Source organism: Kogia breviceps, chromosome X (genome assembly GCF_026419965.1).
Source record: "Kogia breviceps isolate mKogBre1 chromosome X, mKogBre1 haplotype 1, whole genome shotgun sequence".
In the NCBI taxonomy this organism is placed as follows: domain Eukaryota; kingdom Metazoa; phylum Chordata; class Mammalia; order Artiodactyla; family Physeteridae; genus Kogia; species Kogia breviceps.
In genome coordinates, this window is record NC_081330.1 from 67,769,590 (window position 1) to 67,795,692 (window position 26,103).

Sequence of the window (26,103 nt, forward strand, 5' to 3'; positions counted from 1 at the left end):
TTGTCATTTGTCTCTAGGTATTTTTTGACGTCCTATTTGATTTCTCCAGTGATCTCTTGGTTATTTAGTAATGTATATTTTACCCTCTTTTATAGCTGCTAGCAGATGCCTTATGTATTGAGGTGCTCCTATGTTGGGTGCATATATATTTATAATTGTTATATCTTCTTCTTGGATTGATCCATTGATCATTATGTAGTGTCCTTCCTTGTCTCTTGTAACATTCTTTATTTTATTTTATTTATTTTTTTCATTCTTTATTTTAAAGTCCATTTTATCTGATATGAGTATTGCTACTCCAGCTTTCTTTTGATTTCCATTTGCATGGCATGTCTTTTTCCATCCCCTCACTTTCAGTCTGTATGTGTCCTTAGGTCTGATGTGGGTCTCTTGTAGGCAGCATATATATGGTTCTCATTTTTGTATCCTTTCAGCAAGCCCGTGTCTTTTGGTTGGAGCATTTAATCCATTCACGCTTAAGGTAATTATCAATATGTATGTTCCTATTACCATTTTCTTAATTGTTTTGGGCTTGTTTCTGTAGGTCCTTTTCTTCTCTTGTTTTTCCCACATAGAGAAGTTCCTTCAGCATTTGTTTTAGGGCTGGTTTGGTGGTGCTGAATTCTTTTAGCTTTTGCTTGTCTGTAAAGCTTTTGATTTCTGCATCAAATCTGAATGAGATCTTTGTGGATAGAGTAATCTTGGTTATAGGTTCTTCCCTTTCATCATTTTAAGTATATCATGCCACTCTCTTCTGGCTTGTATAGGTTCTGCTGAGAAATCAGCTGTTAACCTTATGGGAGTTCCCTTGTATGTTATTTGTTGTTTTTCCCTTGTTGCTTTCAATAATTTTTCTTTGTCTTTAATTTTTTCCAATTTGATTACTATGTGTCTCAGTGTGCTTCTCCTTGGGTTTATCCTGTATGTGACTTACTGAGCTTCTTGCACTTGGGTGGCTATTTCCTTTCCCATGTTAGGGAAGTTTTCGACTATAATATCTTCAAATATTTCCTCTGGTCCTTTCTCTCTCTCTTCTCCTTCTGGGACCCCTAAAATGAGAATGTTGTTGCACTTAATTGTTGTCCCAGAGATTGCTTACACTGTCTTCATTTCTCTTCATTCTTTTTTCTTTAGTCTGTTCTGCAGCAGTGAATTCCAGCATTCTGTCTTCCAGGTCACTTATCTGTTCTTCTGCCTCATTTATTCTGCTCTTGATTCCTTCTAGTTGAGTTTTCATTTCAGTTATTGTATTGTTCATCTCTGTTTGTTTCTTCTTTAATTCTTCTAGGTCTTTGTTAAACATTTCTTGCATCTTCTCAATGTTTGCCTCCATTCTTCTTCTGAGGTCCTGGATCATCTTCACTATCATTATTCTGAATTCTTTTTCTGGAAGGTTGCCTATGTCCACCTCTTTTAGTTGTTTTTCTGGGGTTTTATTTTGTTCCTTCATCTGATACATAGCCCTCTGCCTTTTCATCTTGTCTATCTTTCTGTGAATGTGGTTTTTGTTTCACAGGCTGCAGTATTGTAGTTATTCTTGCTTCTGCTGTCTGCCCTCTGGTGGATGAGTCTAAGAGGCTTGATGGTAGGGACTGGTGGTGGGTATTGCTGACTGTTGCTCTGGTGGGCAGAGCTCAGTAAAACTTTAATCTGCTTGACTGTTGATGGGTGGGACTTGGTTCTCTCTCTGTTGGTTGTTTGGCCTGAGGCAATGCAGCACTGGAACCTACCTGGGCTCTCTGGTGGGGCTAATGACAGACTCTGCGGGGGCTCACACCAAGAAGTACTTCCCAGAACTTCTGCTTCCAGTGTCCTTTTCCCCACGGTGAGCCACAGCCACCCCACCGCCTCTGCAGTTGACCCTCCAACACTAGCAGGTAGGTATTGTTCAGTCTCCCCTGGTGTCACTGCTCCTTCCCCTGGGTCCCGATGCACATACTAGTTTGTGTGTGCCCTCCAAGAGTGGAGTCTTTGTTTCCCCCGTCCTGTTGAAGTCCTGCAATCAATTCCCTCTAGGCTTCAACATCTGATTCTCTAGGAATTCCTCCTCCCATTGCCCGACCCCCAGGTTGGGAAGCCAGACGTGGGGCTCAGAACCTTCACTCCAGTGAGTGGACTTCTGTGGTATGAGTGTTTTCCAGTCTGTGAGTCACCCACCCAGCAGTTATGGTATTTGATTTTACTGTGATTGTGCCCCTCCTACCATCTCATTGTGGCTTCTCCTTTGTCTTTGGATGTGGGATATCTTTTTTGGTGAGTTCCAGTGTCTTCCTCTCAATGATTGTCCAGCAGCTAGTTGTGATTCTGGTGTTCTCACAAGAGAGAGTGAGAGCACGTCCTTCTACTACACCATCTTGGTTCCTCCTGTGTATGTATTCTTGATGTACTTGTGTGGAGAGTTGAACTCCACATCCTCCTATTCCACCATCTTGACGCTGATCTGAATTTTTTTTTGTGTGTGGGTGGTATATGGGCATCTCACTGTTGTGGCCTCTTCCATTGCGGAGCACAGGCTCTGGACGCACAGGCTCAGTGGCCATGGCTCACGGGCCCAGCCACTCCACAGCATGTGGGATCTTCCCAGACCGGTGCACGCAGCCATGTCCCCTGCATCTGCAGGCGGATTCTCAACCACTGCACCACCAGGGAAGCCCCTGATTTGAATTTTTAAAGAAGAGTAAACATTTGTAAATTTTTTAAAAAACAGTGTTGTAGTTCCAGCCTGAAGGCTGGGACCACATGCATCATTTAGTTCAATAGTTTAAAGTCTTGCTAGGAAAACAGGACCACTAGAGCATATAAACATATAGGGGGTAAATTTTCATCATGCTTTGCTTCTAGGCAGAGCTCCTTAGACTCCACCTCTTCCCAGCATGCCATTTCTCAGGCTAAACTGTAGTTGTCTTCTGTGCTGATTTGCTGAGTATATTCTTCTGGAAGAAAGGAGTTTATTGCATAGCATACCAATCAGAAGATGAGGAATGTGAAGGTATCTTCTTGTCATTGTAGTAGTCATATAGCCTGGACTTTGGAATGAAACTGCTTTTGTTGAAAGACTGCCTCAACTATATACTAGCTGTGTGACCTTAGGAAAATGACTTACCATCTCTGACATCATGTTGCTCATCCAGAAAATGGATATAATAGTACTATGCTATAGAAATTGTTATTCTGGCATAGTCAATCCTTAGTAAGTTGCAAACTAATTGTTATTAATATTTCCATCCATCTATAAAGAGGCATGGATGCCCAATGTTCATAACAATTTCCTTCCTTATCTTTCAAAATGGCTGTGCTCTCTTCTTGGGCATGTGGATTTGTAAAAGCCTCTAATGGACTTTACTGCTTATTCCTCTTGAAGCTTCTCTAGTGCTTCTCATTTTAGTTTAGAAAATGTGTTAGCTTTTCTGTGAGATGCTAATCAAGCTACCAGTCTTTATTGAGTATATACTCTGCACCCAGCCTGTGCATAGAGTGTATGTGATTGGAAGAGTTCAGAGATAACAAAGAGCACAATTGTGCTGCCCCATGTCAGTCTGTCATGCTAGGCCATCTGTCTCTTCCCTGCATGAGAGGATCAATGAAGCTTTCTTTTAGAGAGTTGAAGAGAGGCTTCGTTAGAAGTGGGGGCTTTGATCTGATACAATCTCACTAGAAACTAAGGAGATAATGTCACTTAAGGTAGTAATTTCCAAACCTTGCAGCCCTTCAAAATCTGGGGAGCTTTTCAAATATACTGAGTCAGAATCTCTAGGAGCACGCTTTGGAATCTATGCAATTAATAAACCCACCAATTTTTAATGCAATCAACCCACAGGCCAGTGTATATAAGAACAGGGTTTCATGGTTGAGTCATAGAATTGGGAGTGAGACTTCTTTTAGGAAGGCAAGATAGAGATGGGTGCATAGGAAGGACAGTCCATCCCCAAACAGCCCACCCAGCCTTTGCCTTAGTGGGGGGTCTGAGGAGAAGGCAGTGATTCAGTATGTTGAAATTTGAGCCATTGGTGTTAGTTTCTGGTGAGAACAATGAAATCTGGCTGGAAATGTGTCACATTTTCTTGCTCCAAAGGGGAGATCACTGAATTGTTTGTCAAGGCTTTGCCTTTGCCTCCTTGAACTGAAGAACTACAGAGAGTTTGTTTCCTTCTGCCTAAGGTTGATTAGAACATACCACCTCTAAGTTGCATCGACAGGTTGAGAACTCCCTGCCCTTGACTTTTCCATCAGCAGTATAGTATACTCAGCTGCAAACTATGGTCCTGGCCATGTTGCTGGTCATTTGCTTTCACCTCAACTCAAAGGATCCTGCTTTGTCCCACTGTATGGCTGCTATCCTTTCCCCAAATAGTGTACACAATTCTACTAGGTGTGAGTGAGCTTGGAGAAGTGTCTTCCCATCCAAGATTGGGGAGGTTTGGAAATCACTCTCTGGAGAGTTGCAGAGGATTTCCTTTTAGGGCCTGAATGAGTGATAATTGGAAGAATCTGGAACCAGATCCACATGCTACTGGGAGAATCATACAACCCTACATGTTAGTGCTCTAGAAAGTTCCCATTTTCGCAAGGCCCATAGCACTGTTCAGCAATCCTATTAATCAAGGTGTCCAGGATTGGGATTTTTCAATATTTGAGCCCCTTTCTGCAGAATCCTGTGAAATATATGCAGAGGGAACACTACAGGAAAATACACACTTTAGTATTAACTATTGTTCTATTTTGGTGAGATGGGCTGGACTATGTTTGAGCTTCAAATACTTTGTTTACCTGGGCCGTGGTTCTCAAACCTGAGCATGCATCAAAATCTCCTGGAGGGCTTATTAAAACACAGATTTCTGGGTGACACTTCCAGAGTTTGTGATTCAGTAGGTCTGGAGGTGGCTGAAGATTTATAGTTCTAACAAGTTCCCAGGTAAAGCTGATTCTGTTGCTATGGGGAGCCACATATTGAGAACAACTGACCTCAGCTATAGGGATGGTAGACTGGCTTGCTTATTGGTCTCTTTCCCTGAGGGGCATAGTCTAGTCTTGTTCATATATATATATATATACAGTTGACCCTTGAACAACATTGTTGTGAACTGTGTGGGTCCACTTATACATGGAGTTTTTTTCAGTAAGTACTACAGTACTACATGATCCGTGGTTGGTTGAATGTGAAACAGATGTGCAACTGAAGATTTGAAGGATCAACTATGGGATATGAGCATCCATGGATTTTTGTATTCACAGTGGGTCCTGGAATAAATCCCCTACAGATACTAAAAGATGACTAACGATTATAATATTATCTATATTGTAAGGCATGGAATGAAACACCAAAGGAAAATCCTTCTCCTTAAGCCTCCTTTCTCCCTGGTCCTGCTAGGCTTTTTAAAGATAGTGGTGGTGTGTCTGTGTGTTGGGGGGAGGGGGAGGAGGAGCCTTCCTAGACATCCCCAGGCCTATTTTATTGCATCAAGCAAATAAGAGGGAAGAAAGAGAAATAATCCAATTTAATCATACTCTAAGGAAGACAGAGCTTTGAATCTTCCTGCTCCTCTATGGAAAGCCCCTTTCCCTACTAACAGGGGACTTTTGACCCATATCAGAACTGTTCTTCCCAGGGAATGGAAAGAATAATGGTTGATAATTTGGGCCTCTAATAGAGGTTGATTTGTATGGCCAACATTCTGCTACATTTTATTCCTTCTCTGTTAATTCATATGGGTTTGTCAGCCAGGTCTGTGATCAGCCAAGTTTGTTGCTATCCCACTTGAGGGAGCAGATCAGCAGTGTCTCAGAAAAATCTTTCCTATAGTTCCATGAAGATATTTCCCATTTTTCTCTCTGTCTTGTTCACCCAGTAGGGATCAATGGGATTAACAGGACTGTTCTTTAAGGCATTTTACACATGTTTTCTTTAATGTTGGTCCCCAGAAGCCACCATATTAAAATATTCCTTCATTAAGTTTACTTCAAAGCCACACTTTACAATGTCAAAAAGTCACATTTATCATATCATAATGTGTATTTCTTCAACCAAACTTGCCAATCAGTTATTTAACATGCACAATATAATAGTATCAATGTGATCTAAATAATACAATGCCAACACTATAAAATGCCTTATATTTGTCCATCACACTATAAAATTTAATAATGTGACTTCCATCCCATTACTATATCTTTATTCATGTGGTGAACATAAAATCCTCAAATATGTATAAAACATCACCACTTTACAAATTTCTCATTCTGCTCAGTCCCCACTAGAAAGGTCTCATTCAGATGCCTTGGGAGAGCCCAAGTGCTCTTAAGGTTTTTTCAAGGTCTAGCCCAATTTATCAGGGTAGGAGATATGTGAAAACTTGGGCCCAAAGCCCCAGCTAAGAATATGAGGATTATATATTTGCCTGAAGAAGACTTAGTGCTGTGTATACTCCTTGGAAACCAAATGTAGCAGTAACTGGTTGGTTGAGTATTTAGGGCATACAGAAAACATGACAAACATCATCTTTTCTTGCTTTAACTTACTCTAAGCTCTGCTCATATAGTCTAAGCTTTAGTTATGTTGAAGTCCTTATGATTCTCCCAATGTGCCCAATGCCAAGCTGTTTTATGCCTCTATGCATTTACTCATCTGGATTTGTGTGCCTAGAATGTTCTTTCATTTTCAGTCTTCCTGGATAACACCTATTCATCTTTCACAACTGTACTTAAGCATTCCCCCCTTCATGACCTCCCTCTCTATGTAGAGCTAACTTCCCCCCTCTGGGCCTTTATGGCACTTAGCATATCTACATGTTTCTCAGAGTCCTTACAGGAAACTGTACCCTTAGATTTGATATCTGAAAAATATTTATTAGTGGCACTAATTACAAAGATGGGCATGGAGTAGGAAAAACACAAGGAGTAGATATTGCAGTACCATGGGGTTAGTAGCAGTTGGGTACCATTACTATCCCAACACCTGAAGGGGGGAGAGAGGGGGATGTTTGGAGAGAACTGACTAATGAAAGCTGAGACCTTTGGTTAAGAGATGCAGCCAGCTTATGGCTACCCTGCAACAGGGGAACCAGGGAAATCAATTTTCTGACCTTATCTCCAGCGCTTTAAGTCTATTGCTGTTTTTCTACATTGGCTAAACCCAACCAGAATCCAGAGGGAGAGAGATCATTGGTGCAGTACATACAGGTCAGCCTTTCAGAGTTTAGAGCATGGAAGAGAATTGTGAAGAGTAAATATGTAGGGGCTAACAGAAGATACAGGCACAACCTATCTCTTTCTGGTATTCCCATTATGCATAGGTTACACCTTTTGTAGTTGTTCCACAGTCCTTGGATAGTCTGTTCTGTTGTTTTTCAGTCTTAATTCTCTTTGTTTTTCAGTTTTTGAGGATTCTATTGATATATACTCTAGATCAAAGATTATTCTGCAGCCATGTCCAGTTTACTAATAAGTTCCAAAAAAGCATTATTCATTTATGTTACAGTGTTTTTTAACTCTAGCATTTCCTTTTGGTTCCCCCTTAAAATTTCCAATATCTGCTTGCATTACCCATCAGCAATTGCATGTCATCTACATTATCCATTAGAGTCTGTACTGAATCAATCATACTTTAAAAAAAAATCCCAGGCTCAGCAGAAGCAAGAACTACAATCCTGCAGCTTGGGGAATGAAAATCACATTCACAGAAAGATAGACAAAAGAAAAAGGCAGAGGACTATGTACCAGATGAAGGAACAAGATAAAACCCCAGAAAAACAACTAAAATGGAGATAGGCAACCTTCAAGAAAAAAAATTCAGAATAATGATAGTGAAGATGATCCAGGACCTGGGGAAAAGAATGGAGGCAAAGATCGAGAAGATGCAAGTTTAACCAAGACCTAGAAGAATCAAAGAACAAACACCTAGAAGAATTGAGGAACAAATAAACAGAGATGAACAATACAATAACTAAAATGAAAAATAAACTGGAAGGAATCAATAGCAGAATAACTGAGGCAGAAGAATGGATAAGTGACCTGGAAGACAGAATGGTCGAATTCATTACTGTGGAAAAGAATAAAGAACAAAGAATGAAAAGAAATGAAGACAGCCTAACAGACCTCTGGGACAACAGTAAACACACCAACATTCTCATTATAGGGGTCCCTGAAGGAGAAGAGAGAGAGAAAGGACCTTAGAAAATGTTTGAAGAGATTATAGTCAAAAACTTCCCTAACATGGGAAAGGAAATAGCCACCCAAGTCCAGGAGGTGCAGAGAGTCCCAGGCAGGATAAAACCAAGGAGGAACACACCGAGATGCATAGTAATCAAATTGACAAAAATTAAAGACAAAGAAAAATTATAAAAAGCAACAAGGGAAAAATACAAATAACATATAAGGGAAATCCCATAAGGTTAACAACTGATTTCTCAGCAGAAACTCTACAAGCCAGAAGGGAATGGTACGATATATTTAAAGTGATGAAAGGGAAGAACCTACAACCAAGATTACTCTACCCTGCAAGGTTTTCATTCAGATTTGACAGAGAAATCAAAAGCGGTACAGACAAGCAAAAGCTAAAAGAATTCAGCACCACCAAACCAGCTGTATAACAAATGCTAAAGGAACTTCTCTAAGTGGGAAAGAGAAGAAAAGAGAAGGACCTACAAAAACAAACCAAAAACAATTAAGAAAATGGTAAAAGGAATATACATATTGATAATTACTTTAAACGTGAATGAATTAAATGCTCCAACTAAAAGACACAGGTTTGCTGAATGGATACAAAAGCAAAACTAATATATATGCTGTCTACAAGAGATGCACTTTAGACCTAAGGACACATACAGACTGAAAGTGAGTGGATGCAAAAAGATATTCCATGCAAATGGAAATCAAAAGAAAGCTGGAGTAGCAATACTCATATCAGATAAAATGGACTTTAAAATAAAAAATGTAACAAGAGACAAGGAAGGACACTACATAATGATCAAGGGATCAATCCAAGAAGAAGATATAACAATTATAAATATATATGTACCCAACATAGGAGTACTTCAATACATAAAGCAGGTATAAAAGGTAAAATGCTAACAGGTATAAAAGAGGAAATCGACAGTAACACAATAATAGTGGGGGACCTTAACACCTCGCTTTCATCAATGGAAAGATCATCCAGACAGAAAATTAATAAGGAAACACAAGCTTTAAATGACACAGTAGAGCAGATAGATTTAATTGATATTTATAGGACATTCCATCCAAAAACAGCAGATTACACTTTCTTCTCAAGTGCCCACTGAACATTCTCCAGGATAGATCACATCTCAGGTCACAAATCAAGCCTTGGTAAATTTCAGGAAATTGAAATCATATCAAGCATTTTTTCCTACCAGCACGCTATGAGATTAGAAATAAATTACAGGGAAAAAACCGTAAAAAACACAAACACATAGGGGCTAAAACAAACCTTACTAAAGAACCAAGAGTCCACTGAAGGAATCAAAGAGGAAATCAAAAAATACCTAGAGACAAATGGCAACAAAAACACGATGTACCAAAGCCTAACAGATGCAGCAAAAGTAGTTCTAAGAAGGAAGTTTATAGCAATACCAGCCTACCTCGGGAAACAAGAAAAATCTCAAATAAACAATCTAACCTTACTGCTAAAGGAAGTAGAGAAAGAAGAACAAACAAAACCCAAAGTTTGTAAAGGGAAAGAAATCATAAAGATCAGAGCACAAATAAATGAAATAGAAGCAAAGAAAACAATAGCAAAGATCAATAAAAGTAAAAGCTGGTTCTTTGAGAAGATAAACAAAATTGATAAACCATTAGTCAGACTCATGAAGAAAAAAAGGGAGAAGTCGCAAATCAATAGAATTAGAAGTGAAAAAGGATAAGTTACAACGGACACCGCAGAAATACAAAGCATCACAAGAGACTACTACAAGCAACTCTACAGCAATAAAATGGACAACCTGGAAGAAATGGACAATACCTTAGAAAGGTATAACCTTCCAAGACTGAACCAGGAAGAAATAGAAAATATGAACAGACCAATCACAAGTAATGAAATTGAAGCTGTGATTTTAAAACTCCCAACAAACAAAGGTCCAGGACCAGATGGCTTCACAGGTGAATTCTATCAAACATTTAGAGAAAAGCTAGCACCCATCCTTCTCAAGCTCTTCCACGAAATTGCAGAGGATGGAAAGCTCCCAAACTCATTCTACAAGGCCATCATCACCCTGTTACCAAAACCAATCAAAGATACTACAAAAAAAAAAAATATATAGACCAATATCATTGATGAATATAGATGCAAAAATTCTCAACAAAATACTAGCAAACAGAATCCATCAGCACAATGAAAGGATCATATCCCATGATCAAGTGGGATTTATCCCAGGGATGCAAGGATTCTTCAATATATGCAAATCAATCAGTGTGATACACCATATTACCAAACTGAAGAATAAAATCATATCAACTCAGTAGATGCAGAAAAAGCTTTCAACAAAACTCCACACCCATTTATGATAAAAGTTCTCCAGAAAGCGGGCATAGAGGGAACCGTCCTCAACATAATAAAGGCCATATGTGACAAACCCACAGCAGACATCATTCTCAATGGTGAAAAACTGAAAGCATTTCCTCAAAGATCAGGAACGAGACAAGGATGCCCACTCTTGCCACTTTTATTCAACATAGTTTAGGAAGTCCTAGCCATGGCACTCAGAGAAGAAAAAGAAATAAAATGAATACAAATTGGAAAGGAAGAAGTAAAACTGTCATTGTTTGCTGTTGAAATTATACTATACATAGAAAATCCTAAAGATGCCACCAGAAAACTACTATAGCTAATCAATGAATTTGGTAAAGTTGCAGGATACAAAATTAATGCACAGAAATCTCTTGCATTCCTATACACTAACAATGAAAGATCAGAAAGTGAAATGACAGAAGCAATCCCGTTCACTATTGCAACAAAAAGAATGAAATATCTAGGAATAAACCTACCTAGGGAGACAAAAGACCTGTACGCAGAGAAGTATAAGACACTGATGAAAGAAATCAAAGATGACACAAACAGATGGAGAGATACACCATGTTCTTGGATCGGAAGAATCAATGTTGTGAAAATAATTATACTGCCAAAGCAATCTACAGATTGACTGCAATCCCTATCCAATTACCAATAGCATTTTTTACAGAACTAGAACAAAACATCTTAACATTTTTATGGAGTCACAAAATAGCCCAAATAGCCAAAGCAATCTTGAGGGAAAAAAAAACGGAGCTGGAGGAATCAGACTCCCTTACTTCAGACTATACTACAATGCTACAGTAATCAAGACAATATAGTACTGGCACAAAACAGAAATATAGGTCAATGGAACAGGATAGAAAGCCCAGAGATATACCCACGCAGTTATGTCATAATCTATGACAAAAGAGGCAAGGATATACAATGGAGAAAATACAGTCTCTTCAATAAGAGGTGCTGGGAAAACTGGACAGCTACATGTAAAAAAATGAAATTAGAACACTCCCTAACACCATACACAAAAATAAATTCTAAATGGATTAAAGACATACATGTAAGACCCAACAGTATAAAACTCTAACTGGAAAATATAGGAAGAACACTTTTTGATGTAAATCACAGCAAGATCTTTTTTGACCCCCCTCCTAGAGTAATGGAAATAAGAACAAAAATAAATGGGACCTGATGAAACTTAAATACTTTTGCACAGCAAAGGAAACTATAAACAAGGCAAAAAGACAACAGTCAGAATGGGAGAATATATTTGCAAAGAAATGAATGGAAAAAGGATTAATCTCCAATATATATAAACAGCTCATGCAGCTCAATATTAAAAAAAATAATCCAATCCAAAAATGAACAGAGGACCTAAATAGACATTTCTCCAAAGAGCACATATAGATGGCCAAGAGGCACATGAAAAGCTGCTCAACATCACTAATTATTAGAGAAATGCAAATCAAAACTACAATGAGGTATCACTTCACACTGGTTAGAATGGGCATCATTTGAAAATCTACAAAAAACAAATTCTGGAGAGTTTGTGGAGAAAAGGGAACCCTCTTGCACAGTTGGTGGGAATGTAAATTGATACAGCCTCTACGGAGAACAGTCTGGAGGTTCCTTTAAAAACTAAAAATAGAATTACCATATGATCCAGCAATCCCACTACTGAGCATATACCCAGAGAAAGCCATAATTCAAAAAGACACATGCCCCCCAGTGTTCAGGCAGCACTATTTACAATAGCCAGGTCATGGGAGCAACCTAAATGTCCATCAACAGAGGAATGGATAAAGAAGATATGGTACATATTTACAATGGAATATTACTCAGCCATAAAAAGGAATGAAATTGGGTCATTTGTAGAGACGTGGATGGATCTAGAGACTGTCATACAGAGTGAAGTAAGTCAGAAAGAGAAAAACTAGTATTTTATATTAATGCATATATGTGGAATCTAGAAAAATGGTACAGATGAACCGGTTTTCAAGGCAGAAATAGAGACAGATGTAGAGAAAAAACATATGGACACCAAGGGGGGAAAGTTGGGGGGGTGATTGGATGAATTAGGAGATTTGGATTGACATATATACAGCAATATATATAAAATAGATAATTAATAAGAATCTGCTGTATAAAAAAATTAAATTAAAAAAATCCCAGTCTGATAATTCCAAAATTCCAGTCGTGTCTGGTTCTAATGCTTGCTTTATCTCTTCAAATTGTATTTTTCGCCTTTTGGTATGACTTGTATTTTTTTCTTGGTAGCAGACATGATGCACTGAGTAAAAGGGACTCCTGTAATTTGGCCTTACTAATATGGTGGAGGTGCAGGGGAAGAATTTGATAGCCCTATGATTAGGTCTCACTCTTTAGTGAGTCTCTGCCTCTGGGCTCTGAACTTCACACACTTTTCAGTTTTATCTTCCTCCTAGGTGAAACAGGATGGCTAAGGTGGGCTGGCGTTGGGTAGTTTCCTTCCCTTAAGTCAGTTAGTCTCTGGTAATACCCCAGTATATTAGGCTCTGGTTAACTAATTTCCCCTGCAGTCTTTGTTAAGAAGAACTGAGTATGCTGGTGTATTTCAAGATAGTTTCTTTCTCCCTTCCCCTGATAGAAACATTAGGGGATTTTTCTCTGATATTTACTGTGGGAGCCTGATCAAGCTCCTAAAAGTATGATATTGTGGGGCCCCCTATGATTGGGTGCCTTTGGATTTTTAAATTCTTATATTTGTCCACACTGAGTCTTCAGCAGTTTGTTAATTACAGTTCAGGTTTTCCTACTCTGACACTGGTTCCTGATGCAGTTTTACCTCTTGAGTCTTTGCCCTGATAAGCTTTGATTCCCTGTACTTGCCTGTCTCTTTAATATGGAGACAGGTTTGCCTTTTGTCCTCTCCCCTCTCTTATGGATCCAAGAGGAGTTGTTGATTTTTCAGTCTGTTCAGCTTTTTACTTGTTAGGAAAGAAAACTGGAGTATCTTTTCATATGCTTATTTGTAATCTTCAGTGAGGTGTCTGTTAAGGTCTTTGGTTCATTTGTTTATCAGGTTAGCTGTTTTCTTATTATTGAATTTTAAGAGTTCTTTGTGTATTATGGATAACAGCTCTTTATCAGATCTATCTTTTGCAAATATCTTCTCCCAGTGTGTAGCTTGACTTTTCATTTTCTTGGCATTGTCTTTTGCAGAGCAGGGGTTTTAAATTTTAATGAAAAGCAGCTTATCAATTATTTCTTTCATGCATCATGCCTTCTATGTTTTATCTCAAATGTCATCACCATACCCAAGATCATTTTGTTTTCTCCTATGTTGTCTTCTAGGAATTTGTTGTATTGGTCCCAGACTATTGATGGTGATGCTCTTGGCTAGGAACTCCTGAGGCACAGACCTGGGCCCATATTACTCTTAGAAAGCCCCAACAGACATTTCCTCCAGTGGGGCTTACGTTGTGGCTGGACCCACACTTGTGGTCCTTATTATGATCACAGGATGCATTTATTATGACCACAGGATGCACTTCAGCAAAAATTATCAGGGAACTTTAAGGAACAAGATTTATTTGTCACAGGTTCTGGAGGTTACATGGCATGCCCGAGGGCCACAGAGTGAGGTCATGGTAGGGAGCAGAGGAGAGAAAAAGAGAGAGAGAGATCAAACCTTGGGCTCTGCTTTTATTAGGGTCCGAGGGTGGGGTGTCTAGGTTTTTACAGTTCACTCTTTACTGGCTAATTCAAGGCATAAGAACAGGAATTAAGGTGCAAGAAGGGAGAAGTGGGGTTATTGAAGCAGTCAGTTATTTAGGTTTCCCAGGACTTTCTGAAAGAGGGATCCTCATGGGTGGGGGCAGCCTAATTCCTTATTTGGTTGTTTTGCTAGTAGCTATGTCATATAGTGGCAATACATTCATTCAAGATGGATGTCTTTTGAAATGGATGCCTCAACAATCAAAAGCTTACTGTCAGACATTTACACTACAGAGTTTTATAGTTCTGTGTTTTACATTTAAGCCTGTGATAAATTTTGAGTTGATTTTTGGGAAGGGTGTGAGGTCTGTGTCTAAGTTCTTTTTTTTTTTTTTTTTTGCATATGGATGTCCAATGGTCCTAGCACCATTTGTTGAAAAGACTATCTGCTTCTTTGTCAAAGATCAGTTGCCTATATTTAAAGGGATCTATTTCTATACCAGGAGATTTTTGTTGTTGTTGATTCTTTACAATTTTCTACATAGATGATCATGTCATCTGCAAATAAAATTTTATTTCTTCCTTCTCAATATGTATACTTTAAATTTCCTTTTCCTGTGTTATTGCATTACCTAGGTCTTCCAATACAACGTTGAAAAGATGTGAGAGAATGGACATTCTTGCCTTGTTCTTGAGTTTAGTGGGAAATCTTCAAACACCTCACCATATGTATGATGTTAGCAGTAGGTTTCCTGTAGATATTCTTTATCAAGTTGAGGAAGTTTTCCTTTATTCATAATTTACTGAGGTTTTTGTGTGTTTTTTAAAAATCATGAATGGGTGTTGGATTTAATCAAATGAATTTTTTGCATCTATTGATATGATCATGTGATTTTTCTTTTTAGCCATGGATGTGATGGATTACATTCAGTGATTTTTCAAATGTTGATCCAGTTTTGCATACCTTGGATAAATCTCACTTGGTTATGGTGTATAATTCTTTTTATATATTGTTGGATTCAATTTGCTAGTGTTTTGTTGAGGATTTTTGCATCTATGTTCATCTTATGTTTATTTTTTATGCTTGAAACTCCCTACTAGACATAAAGAACTTTAAGAGCAAGGTCTCTGTGTCAATATCTTTGTGCTCTTACTGCCTAGGTTTGCTCCTGGCACATAATAGGCACTCAATAAATATGTGTGAATGTGGATATGTGATTAGGCTGACTTGGGTCTCAGGAATTAATTTATTATTTATTTTTGGCTGTGTTGGGTCTTTGTTTCTGTGCGAGGGCTTTCTCTAGTTGTGGCAAGCGGGGGCCACTCTTCATCGCAGTGCACGGGCCTCTCACTGTCATGGCCTCTCTTGTTGCGGAGCACAGGCTCCAGACGCACAGGCTCAGTAGTTGTGGATCACGGACTCAGTTGCTCCGTGGCATGTGGGATCTTCCCAGACCAGGTCTCAAACCCATGTCCCCTTCATTGGCAGGCAGATTCTCAACCACTGCGCCACCAGGGAAGCCCTCAGGAATTAATAAATACCTAGATATCAGCCAGGTGGATAGTGCAGGTATAGGGAAATGGTATTCATTAAGTTTTAGAAAAATAGAATGTGTATTACTTAGATGTAAAGGGAATACTCTGTATTCCTTGTGGAATCTCAATCATAAGGCTGTTTTACTCATTGCCCCCTTAAATATGAACTAGATTTATGTCTCCCAACAAGCATATCTTGCTGTATAGTATAGTTACTGGGGGCTGGTCTAGAAAGTCAGAGATTAGTGGAATGTGATGGGTTTTGGGATCTGATAGTCTCTATTTTTAGTAGAGAGCTTGAGCCCTGGTGGAGACAGTAGACAAACTCCTGCTATAAATTTTACCACTGAATTCTTCAATGACTTTGACATTAAGCAGCTTTACAGAATCTCTATCCCAGGGGTCAAATCAACATTTCTTTGGATTCTCAAATAATTTTGGAAGGATCACCTTACACTTCATTAACATTGATAATATCCTGATCAAAACTCTGTAGAAAATCTGGTCTTTTAAGTTGTCTTCTGAAGTCCAGAAAGCTGAAAAACTGGCCCCAGCTTAATTTGACCTGTTTTTTACTTTGAATCAATCCTTAATGCAAATCCTTAGCTGGTGTTTCTTTGCTCTCTGGCTTCGGACTGGAGACCCGTGTGTTCTTAAATGAAAATAAACTCCAGTCTTATACCACAGAGACCTCTATTTTGGCATCTCTATTGCCACCTCCTGGAATGGGGCAGCCCTCCCTTAGCTAGAAAACTAGTTGAACATCACCAGCAGCTGGAGGGCAAACTCGTTTTAGCAGCAGAGCAGGTTATTCACATAAGGTATGGACTAGTAAGTAGCCCATTCAGTTCTAGGTAAATCAGAAAACCCCCTTCACCTGAGTAAATGGAATCATTTTGGGGCCTTAGTTGCCTTTATAACCCTAGCTACAATGCATGCTGAAAAGCTGTTGCTTACAGTGCAATTATACCTGAGCTATGTAGCTGGGCAGTGCCTCTAAGGTTCTGCCATATTGGGAAAGCTGATGAGGCAAATGGTTGGTGGAAAGGAAATGAAGAGAGTGAAGGTTAGTGAACGTAGGCTCAGGTAGTGAAGGAGTAAGACATATATTATTTCCGGAGTTTAGAGGAATGCTATGGCTGGAGAAGAAAAGCAGATCAGGCAAGGAAGTGAGAATGAGGGAATAGAAATTGAGGGCAGAGTAATATTCCATTGTGTATATGTGCCACATCTTCTTTATCCATTCATCTGATGATGGACACTTAGGTTGCTTCCATCTCCTGGCCATTGTAAATAGAGCTGCAATGAACATTTTGGTACATGACTCCTTTTGAATTATGGTTTTCTCAGGGTGTATGCCCAATAGTGGGATTGCTGGGTTGTATGGTACTTCTATTTGTAGTTTTTTAAGGAACCTCCATACTGTTCTCCATAGTGGCTGTATCAATTTACATTCCCACCAGCAGTGCAAGAGTGTTCCCTTTTCTCCACACCCTCTCCAGCATTTATTGTTTCTAGATTTTTTGATGATGGCCATTCTGACCAGTGTGAGGTGATATCTCATTGTAGTTTTGATTTTCATTTCTCTAATGATTAATGATGTTGAGCATTCTTTCATGTGTTTGTGGTGAGGTGGATGGACCTAGTGTCTGTCATACAGAGTGAAGTAAGTCAGAAGGAGAAAAATAAATACTGTATGCTAACACATATATATGGAATCTAAGAACAAAAAAGGTCATGAAGAACCTAGGGGTAAGACGGGAATGGAGACACAGACCTACTAGAGAATGGACTTGAGGACGTGGGGAGGGGGAAGGGTAGGCTGTGACGCAGGGAGAGAGTGGCATGGTCATATATACACTACCAAACGTAGAATACATAGCTAGTGGGATGCAACCACATAGCACAGGGAGATCATCTCTGTGCTTTGTGACCACCTAGAGGGGTGGGATAGGGAGGGTGGGAGGGAGGGAGATGCAAGAGGGAAGAGATATGGGAACATATGTATATGTATAACTGATTCACTTTGTTATAAAGCAGAAACTAGCACACCATTGTAAAGCAATTATACTCCAATAAAGATGTTTTTAAAAAAAGAAATTGAGGGCAAATACTGAACAATGAATATTGCTTTTCCCTCATTGTTAGACTTTAGAGTGAACTCTGAGTAAGTTTGAACAACAGTGGGCCAGTCACACAGCTGGGCTTCCCTGATGTTTCCATATTTCTTTTGCCCTGGTTGATTCTATCCTCAGCCACCATGGGCTGGGTGACCTCCAGTCCCTTACCTCCAGTCTTAAGAGTCTTTGGGCAGACGAAATGGAACATTCACGTACAAGGTTGCTGATATAAATCAAGTAGGGAAAAATATTCACTTTGGTGCCGTCATTGAGTCAACTCTTATTATTTCAGTTCAGCATGGCCGCATATATAAATCTCCTTTAAGGAACCAGAAAAGGGGTATGTGAAATAACATTTCTAAGAGGCATGGTCACTTGCTTCTATTAATACTTACTACTTGCAAAGCCTGGAAGTGCTTAAGATGTTCATACTTTTTGAACGATTGACTGGTTCCTTTATTTATACATATAAGAAAAAAAGCCAAGTGGGGAGAGGAAATTGTCTGTTGCTGCAGAAATGTGAAAGTCACATTTTTGGCACTGTTCCCTGGTTGATGTCATTCTGGGGAATGTGCTAAAGGCCATGATTTTCCAGAGGGAGCGGATATTTTTTTCATAGCAGGCTGTTTGTGGGCACTTATTGCCCCCTCCGAAGTTAGGCCAAAACCAAGCTATGTCTTTTTCTGCCAGGTTTGGCAGTACCAGGTCAAGCCCACTTTGAAATAGGAGTCCAAAATCTTTGCTGGTCACTGTGCCCAGCCACTCCCTGCACCCTCTTATACCTTCTGAATATTCTCTTTAGGGGCCTCTCAGCTGCTTGGCCTTTGCGCAGGCTGCTGGGAAGGTAGATTTTCCCCTGCTGTGTGAAAGCACGAAAGGCTGCCAGAGGTGTGTGTGAATTTAGGGGCCATCCCTGAGCTGACTCCTGAGGTAGACCACAATACCTCGGTGTGTTGGGTTGGGATTTGAACCCAGCTCTTCTCATTCCCTCTTACCTCCTAAATGGTCCCCCCCCCAAAATGGGCTACAGATACTACCCCATCCTCCCTTGCTGATACTGGTCTTCATGCTCCTATATGGAGCTGCCCAGAGAACATTTAAAAACCACTTGTCATGGTATAGAAGAATTTACTTGGGTCCGTCTATCATCAAAGAAAGATCTTTGCATTATGAAATTGGCCAGCAGTTTAGTGTAGGCAACACAAGGTCAGGTCTGGGTTCTCACTATCTCCCCCACCCCCTTAGCACACAGGCAGACATTTGAACTTCAGGATCATTCCTACATCCACACCTATGCTCCTATCTTAATGAACACATGTTTCACCATATGCCTTGAACAAGACTACTCATCACTGACTCACTGCTGTACCCTCATCTGGTTCAGGCTCTTCTGCTTAGCCCTTAATGTCCTCCAACACTTGACTCCAACTTTTACCTTCTGTTCCAGAACACTCATTCTTTTTCTTTTTAAAGAAATCTTTAGGGCTTCCCTGGTGGCGCAGTGGTTGAGAATCCGCCTGCCGATGCAGGGGATACGGGTTCGTGCCCCGGTCCGGGAAGATCCCACATGCCGCGGAGCGGCTGGGCCCGTGAGCCATGGCCGCTGAGCCTGCGCGTCCGGAGCCTGTGCTCCGCAACGGGAGAGGCCACAACAGTGAGAGGCCCGCATACCACAAAAAAAAAAAAAAAAAAGAAATCTTTATTGGAGTATAATTGCTTTACAATGTTGTGTTAGTTTCTGGTGTATAACATATGTATACATATGTCTCCATATCCCCTCCCTGCCACACTCCCTATTCCACCCCTCTAGCTGCTCACAAAGCACCAAGATGATCTCCCTGTTTGATGCAGCTGCTTCCCACTAGCTATCTATTTTACATTTGATAGTGTAAAATATGTGTATATATGTCAATGCTACTCTCTCACTTCGTCCCAGCTTACCCTTCCCCTCCCCATGTCCTCAAGTCCATTCTCTACATGTGCATCTTTATTTCTGTCCTGCCCCTAGGTTCATCAGAACCTTTTTTTTTTTTTTTAGATTCCATATATATGTGTTAGCATACGGTATTTGTTTTTCTCTTTCTGACTTACTTCACTCTGTATGACAGACTCTAGGTCCATCCACCTCACTACAAATAACTGAATTTCATTTCTTTTATGGCTGAGTAATATTCCATTGTATATATATGCCACATCTTCTTTTTCTAATTTTTATTTTTTAACATCTTTATTGGAGTATAATTGCTTTACAATGCTGTGTTAGTTTCTGCTTTAAAACAAAGTGAATCAGTTATACATATACATATGTTTCCATATCTCTTCCCTCTTGCGTCTCCCTCCCTCCCACCCTCCCTATCCCACTCCTCTAGGTGGTCACAAAGCACCGAGCTGATCTCCCTGTGCTATGCGGCTGCTTCCCACTAGCTATCTATTTTATGTTTCGCAGTGTATATATGTCCATGCCACTCTCTCACTTTGTCACAGCTTACCCTTTCCCCTCCCCATATCCTCAAGTCCATTCTCTAGTAGGTTTGTGTCTCTATTCTCGTCTTACCCCTAGGTTCTTCATGACATTTTTTTTTCTTAGATTCCATATATATATGTTAGCATATGGTATTTGTCTTTCTCTTTCTGACTTACTTCACTCTGTATGACAGACTCTAGGTCCATCTACCTCACTACAAATAACTCAATTTCATTTCTTTTATGGCTGAGTAATATTCCATTGTATGTATGTGCCACATCTTCTTTATCCATTCGTCTGTCAATGGACACTTAGATTGCTTCCATGTCCTGGCTATTGTAAATAGAGCTGCAATGAACATTGTGGTACATGGCTCTTTTGGAATTATGGTTTTCTTAGGGTATATTCCCAGTAGTGGGATTGCTGGGTCATATGGTAATTCTATTTTTAGTTTTTTAAGGAACCTCCATATTGTTCTCCATAGTGGCTGTACAATTTACATTCCCACCAACAGTGCAAGAGGGTATCCTTTTCTCCACACCCTCTCCAGCATTTATTGTTTGCTAGATTTTTTGATGATGGCCATTCTGACTGGTGTGAAGTGTTACCTCATTGTAGTTTTGATTTGCATTTCTCTAATGATTAGTGATGTTGAACATCCTTTCATGTGTTTGTTGGCCATCTGCATATCTTCTTTGGAGAAATGTCTATTTAGGTCTTCTGCCCATTTTTGGATTAGGTTTTTGTTTGTCTGATATTGAGCTGCATGAGCTGCTTGTACATTTTGGAGATTAATCCTTTGTCAGTTGCTTCGTTTGCAAATGTTTTTCCCATTCTGAGGGTTGTCTTTTTGTCTTGTTTATAGTTTCCTTTGCTGTACACAAGCTTTTAAGGTTCATTAGGTACCATTTGTTTATTTTTGTTTTTATTTCCATTTCTCTAGGAGGTGGGTCAAAAAGGATCTTGCTGTGATTTATGTCAAAGAGTGTTCTGTGTATGTTTCCCTCTAATAGTTTTACGGTGTCTGGCCTTACGCTTAGGTCTTTAATCCATTTTGAGTTTATTTTTGTGTATGGTGTTAGGTAGTGTTCTAATTTCATTCTTTTACATGTAGCTGTCCAGTTTTCCAGCACCACTTATTGAAGAGGCTGTCTTTTTTCCATTGTATATACTTGCCTCCTTTATCAAGGATATGGTGACCATATGTGCGTGGGTTTATCTCTGGGCTTTCTATCCTCTGAACACTCATTCTTTACCATATCTATAGCCATTTATTCATTTCATAAATGAAAAGCTAATTCAGAAAGATTAATGCTCTACTGGAGGCATTTATATAAAGCGCGGTGATGGCCATAAGGAAGCTGAGAGCAGTTCTGTTCCAGGTAGTCAGAAAAAAGTCTCACAAATGAGATGATGCTTAAAGCTGGGTCTCTAACATTCAGAAGGAGTCCACCAGGAAAATATATTTCCACGAGAAGGAGATCAGTCTTCCAGGTGTCTGTGGAGCCCTGATCCTTTTCTTGGGAGTGGTGGCTAGAGTTTTTCTCACAGGCTTATCCTTGCATCCTGCTATAAGCTTCCTTGGGGCCAAGGAATCATATCTTATAGAATATCAACAGTAAGGTATAGGTCCTTAGGGAATGTCTAGCTCAATTCATTTATTTTACTTGTAAAGAATCTAAAACCAAAAAAAGGTAAAGGGACCTGTCCAAGGTCACACAGCTAATTAGTGGCAGAGGTAGAACTAGAGGTAGAAGGACTCTTAGACTCTCACTATAGGGCTCTTTCTACTAGGTTGCTTTGTGGCCTTAGCATGTCCCAGTTTCCCCTTTGATCTCCTCCTCTGAGAGATCCCATCAGCCTCAGTTCACTCAGGGAGGTTCCCTTTCAAGACTGAACAGAAATGTTTGTTGCCACTAGCTCCCTATATAACTTTAGGAAAATTACATCCCTTCTCTTGGCCTTAGTTTTTAGTTTCCTATCTAAAAATGAATGAGGGTTAAAGAATAAATTTCTATATCTAGGCCTTATTGAGAGGGGCACATAGCCAGCAGTTTGTACAAGAGCTTCACTTTTTGTATATTTGCTGGAGTGGAGTATAGGCATCTGAATGGGGCTGAATGAAAGGAGTGGAAAAAACATAGTGGGGACTGAGACGCTGAAGGCTTCCTACTGGCCTGAAAACAGATACATACTCCAAGTGTAGTTCTCTTATTTTCAATGTGGTAAAACTGAGGCCCAAGTTGGGGGTAGGGGAAATTCTCATAGGAATTAATGAGGATCTGGGCCTGAAACCCAGGTCTTTAGACCCCAATACTTTCTACCAGCCCATACTGCCCCATTGAGCTGGTTATATCCTGTCCAGGGAAGTTTGAAGAAGACTAATAGGTCAGAAGTCTGTTACTAATAGAGTTTAGTTGCTATGTGTGTAGAGTATTTACAGCTGTCCATTATGAAAGGAGACAGTCTAGAGCTTTGAAGGCAGGGGGTGGTACAGTTGCCTCTTCAGACCCTATTTGGGGGTTTGGGAGACTTGGACTTGAGCCCTAGATGTATGGGGCTTAGGACTTTGTTATCCCCTCTTTCCTCCCTTCTAACTGCTTCCTGTTCATACTATCTCTCCTCTTATCTCCTTTCATCTCCATATGACTACCCACCCTCTTCTAATCATAAACAAAGATTATCAATCACTGGGTTAGTTTACCTCTAGTTTTCCACTACCCCTCATAGTAACTTCCTTTTTTATTAACATCTTTATTGGAATATAATTGCTTTACAATGGTGTGTTAGTTTCTGCTTTACAACAAAGTGAATCAGTTATACATATATATATGTTCCCATATTTCTTCCCTCTTGTGTCTTCCTCCCTCCCACCCTCCCTATCCCACCCCTCTAGGTGGTCACAACCCACCTAGCTGATCTCCCTGGGCCATGCAGCTGTTTCCCACTAGTTATCCACTCTACGATTGGTAGTGTATATATGTATGTCCATGCCACTCTCTCACTTCATCACAGCTTACCTTTCCCCCTCCTCATATCCTCAAGACCATGCTCTAGTAGGTCTGTGTTTTATTCCCGTCCTACCCCTAGGCTCTTCATGACTTTTTTTTCTTAGATTCCATATATATGTGTTAGCATACGGTATTTGTTTTTCTCCTTCTGACTTACTTCACTCTGTATGACAGACTCCAGGTCCATCCACCTCACTACAAATAACTCAATTTCGTTTCTTTTTATGGCTGAGTAATATTCCACTGTATATATGTCCTACATCTTCTTTATCCATTCATCTATCAATAGAAACTTAGGTTGCTTCCATGTCCTGGCTATTGTAAACAGAGCTGCAATGAACATTTTGGTACATGACTCTTTTTGAATTATGGTTTTCTCAGGGTATATGCCCAGTAGTGGGATTGCATAGTAACTTTCATAGCGGCAAAATATCCCACAAACCACTTTTGCCTTTGCTTTTAATTTCATGCTGTTTGAGATGACTTGATTTTGTGCTCTCACAGAATGCTCTGGTGGAAAAAGGAGACAAAGTGCAGCTTCTTCCTTTCTGGAAAAGAATTTGGCTTATATCATATAGGTAATGTCTCACTCATCACAATACTTCCCAATACTTTTATTCTTTGGGTTGGTTCAAGTGGTCTCCAAATCATTGATGCTTCTCACCGCTGGGTGGAGCAGGTGGTTTTTTTGGAAGATGGGAAGAGATCAGGAGTTTAGTTCTGAACATATTGAGTTTGAGAGGTCTATTTGACACCTGAATAGAGATGTTGAACAGGCAATTGTATTTATGAGTCTGGAATTTGAGAAACACTTTTGTTTGGAAATATAATTTTGGAGTTGTTGGCAAATAGGTGACACTTTAAGCCATCAGAACTGATGAGATAAGTTAGGGACTAAGTGTAGAGAGAAGAGATTTCCATGAAAGTTCTCAGGGCATAGTTTATCAAGGAACTAGGAAGCTGTGGAAGCTAATCCTCTGGGAGGAAGCAGGTTTTCTTTTTCCCAGATTGGTGTTATTTGATTTCGAAGTGTGGTGCAGTAGAAAGAGTGTGGCCACTGGTTTATTGTATACCTTGTGTAAGTTACCCACATGTCCTGGATCCCAGTTTTCTCACCTGTATAATGAGAGGATTGGATGAGATGATCTGTTGTTCTAGAATGGTTTATCATTTATAGTAATGTAATTGGCAAAGGACTGTCAACATGTGCTATCTATTGGGATGACAAGCATGTGGAGGAACTTTGTAAAGTGACAAAACCTATGCAAATGATGATTGCCATTGTTACTGTTATGTCCTCCTTTATTTGTGGGATGTTGATGTGTAAAGATCACTGACCTGTGGAACTGCACACCTAAAGTTTCTCTTCTAGCGCTGGTTCTGAGTCATTATGTGATCTTGAATATGATCCTTTCTTTCTCTGGTCCTCAATTTTCACATCCATAAAGTGAAGGCTTTGGTTTCTTCCAGTGATTTTCAATATTTTTAAAAACAGAGAAACTCATTTTTAAAGTGAAATTGGCATAACTTCTCTGGTTGAGAGAGCAGGTTGAGTAGAGGGCTTAGGCTCAGGTTCACCTCAGAGGTATCTCTTGAGCCACTTCTAGAACCCCAGAACACCAAGGAATGTAGTTTGATCCTCGACTGAGCTATCAAAGCCCTTTCAATTCTGACATTCTGTAGTTTGAGGGTTCCCTTGTCATTAGTATAAAGTCCAGAGGTCAGTGAACTTTTTCTGTAAAGGGTCAGATAGTAAGTATTTTAGGCTTTGTGAACCACTACAGTCTCTGTTTTCTCCTCTTCTGCCTTCTCCTCCTCCCTATTTCTTTTCCTCCCCTCCCCTCCCTCTCTCCCTCTTCTCTCCCCCCTTGCTCCTCCTCCTCCCCCCTCTCCTCCTTTTCCTTCTTTTCAAACCCATTTAAAATGTAAAAACCATTCTTAGCTCATGGACACTACTAAAAAACAGGCCATGGACAAAATCCAACATTTGGGCCACAGTTTGACAACCCCTGGATAATCTGTGGTGTGACCCCAGCATTGAGCCCCAGTGACCAGATGCATAATGGGAAGACTGTAGACTATCCTCCATCCCCAATAGGACCTATGTATAGCCTGCAATTTCCAGACTGCTCTTGGCTGGGCCTGGGGAGGGTGGGGGAAGGTTCAGGTCACAGGTGGAACCTGAGCCTAGGCCCATCTGGGTCCCCACTTGAAGCAAACCAGCTCCCCTCCCCCACAATCCCCTTGGCTGAGCTGGGCCCTTCCATGTGCACACAGCCTCACGGAAGGCAGAGCTACTAACAGTGGCCCTAACTGGCTTGTGGCCAAGAAGGGTGGCTATTTGTTGCAGACACAGCTGGGAGGGGGTGGGGCAAAGTGGATCCTCCAAATATCAGTCCAGGCAGAGAGGAGGAGAGGCCTAATTGGGATCAGATGTCTCTGTAGAGCAATAACACTGACACCTGGTTATGAGCATCTTAGCTTTGCAGAACCCAAAGGGCTTTTCCAGACAGCGTTTAATTTATCTCCACTGCACTCTTGGGAAGGAGAAAAGAAGGGGAAGATGTTTAGCTGTGGTGATAAGAAAGAGCTCTTGTTTAGGAATCAGGAGCCACAGCTTGGTCCCTGATTTGTGAGGTAACCTTCGACCACTCTCTTCCTTTCTCTGTGCCTCATTTTCCTCATTTGTAAAGTGGTAGGATTGGACCAGATCAGTGGTTTTCAAAGTGTGATCCCTGGATAAGCAGCAGCCATATCACC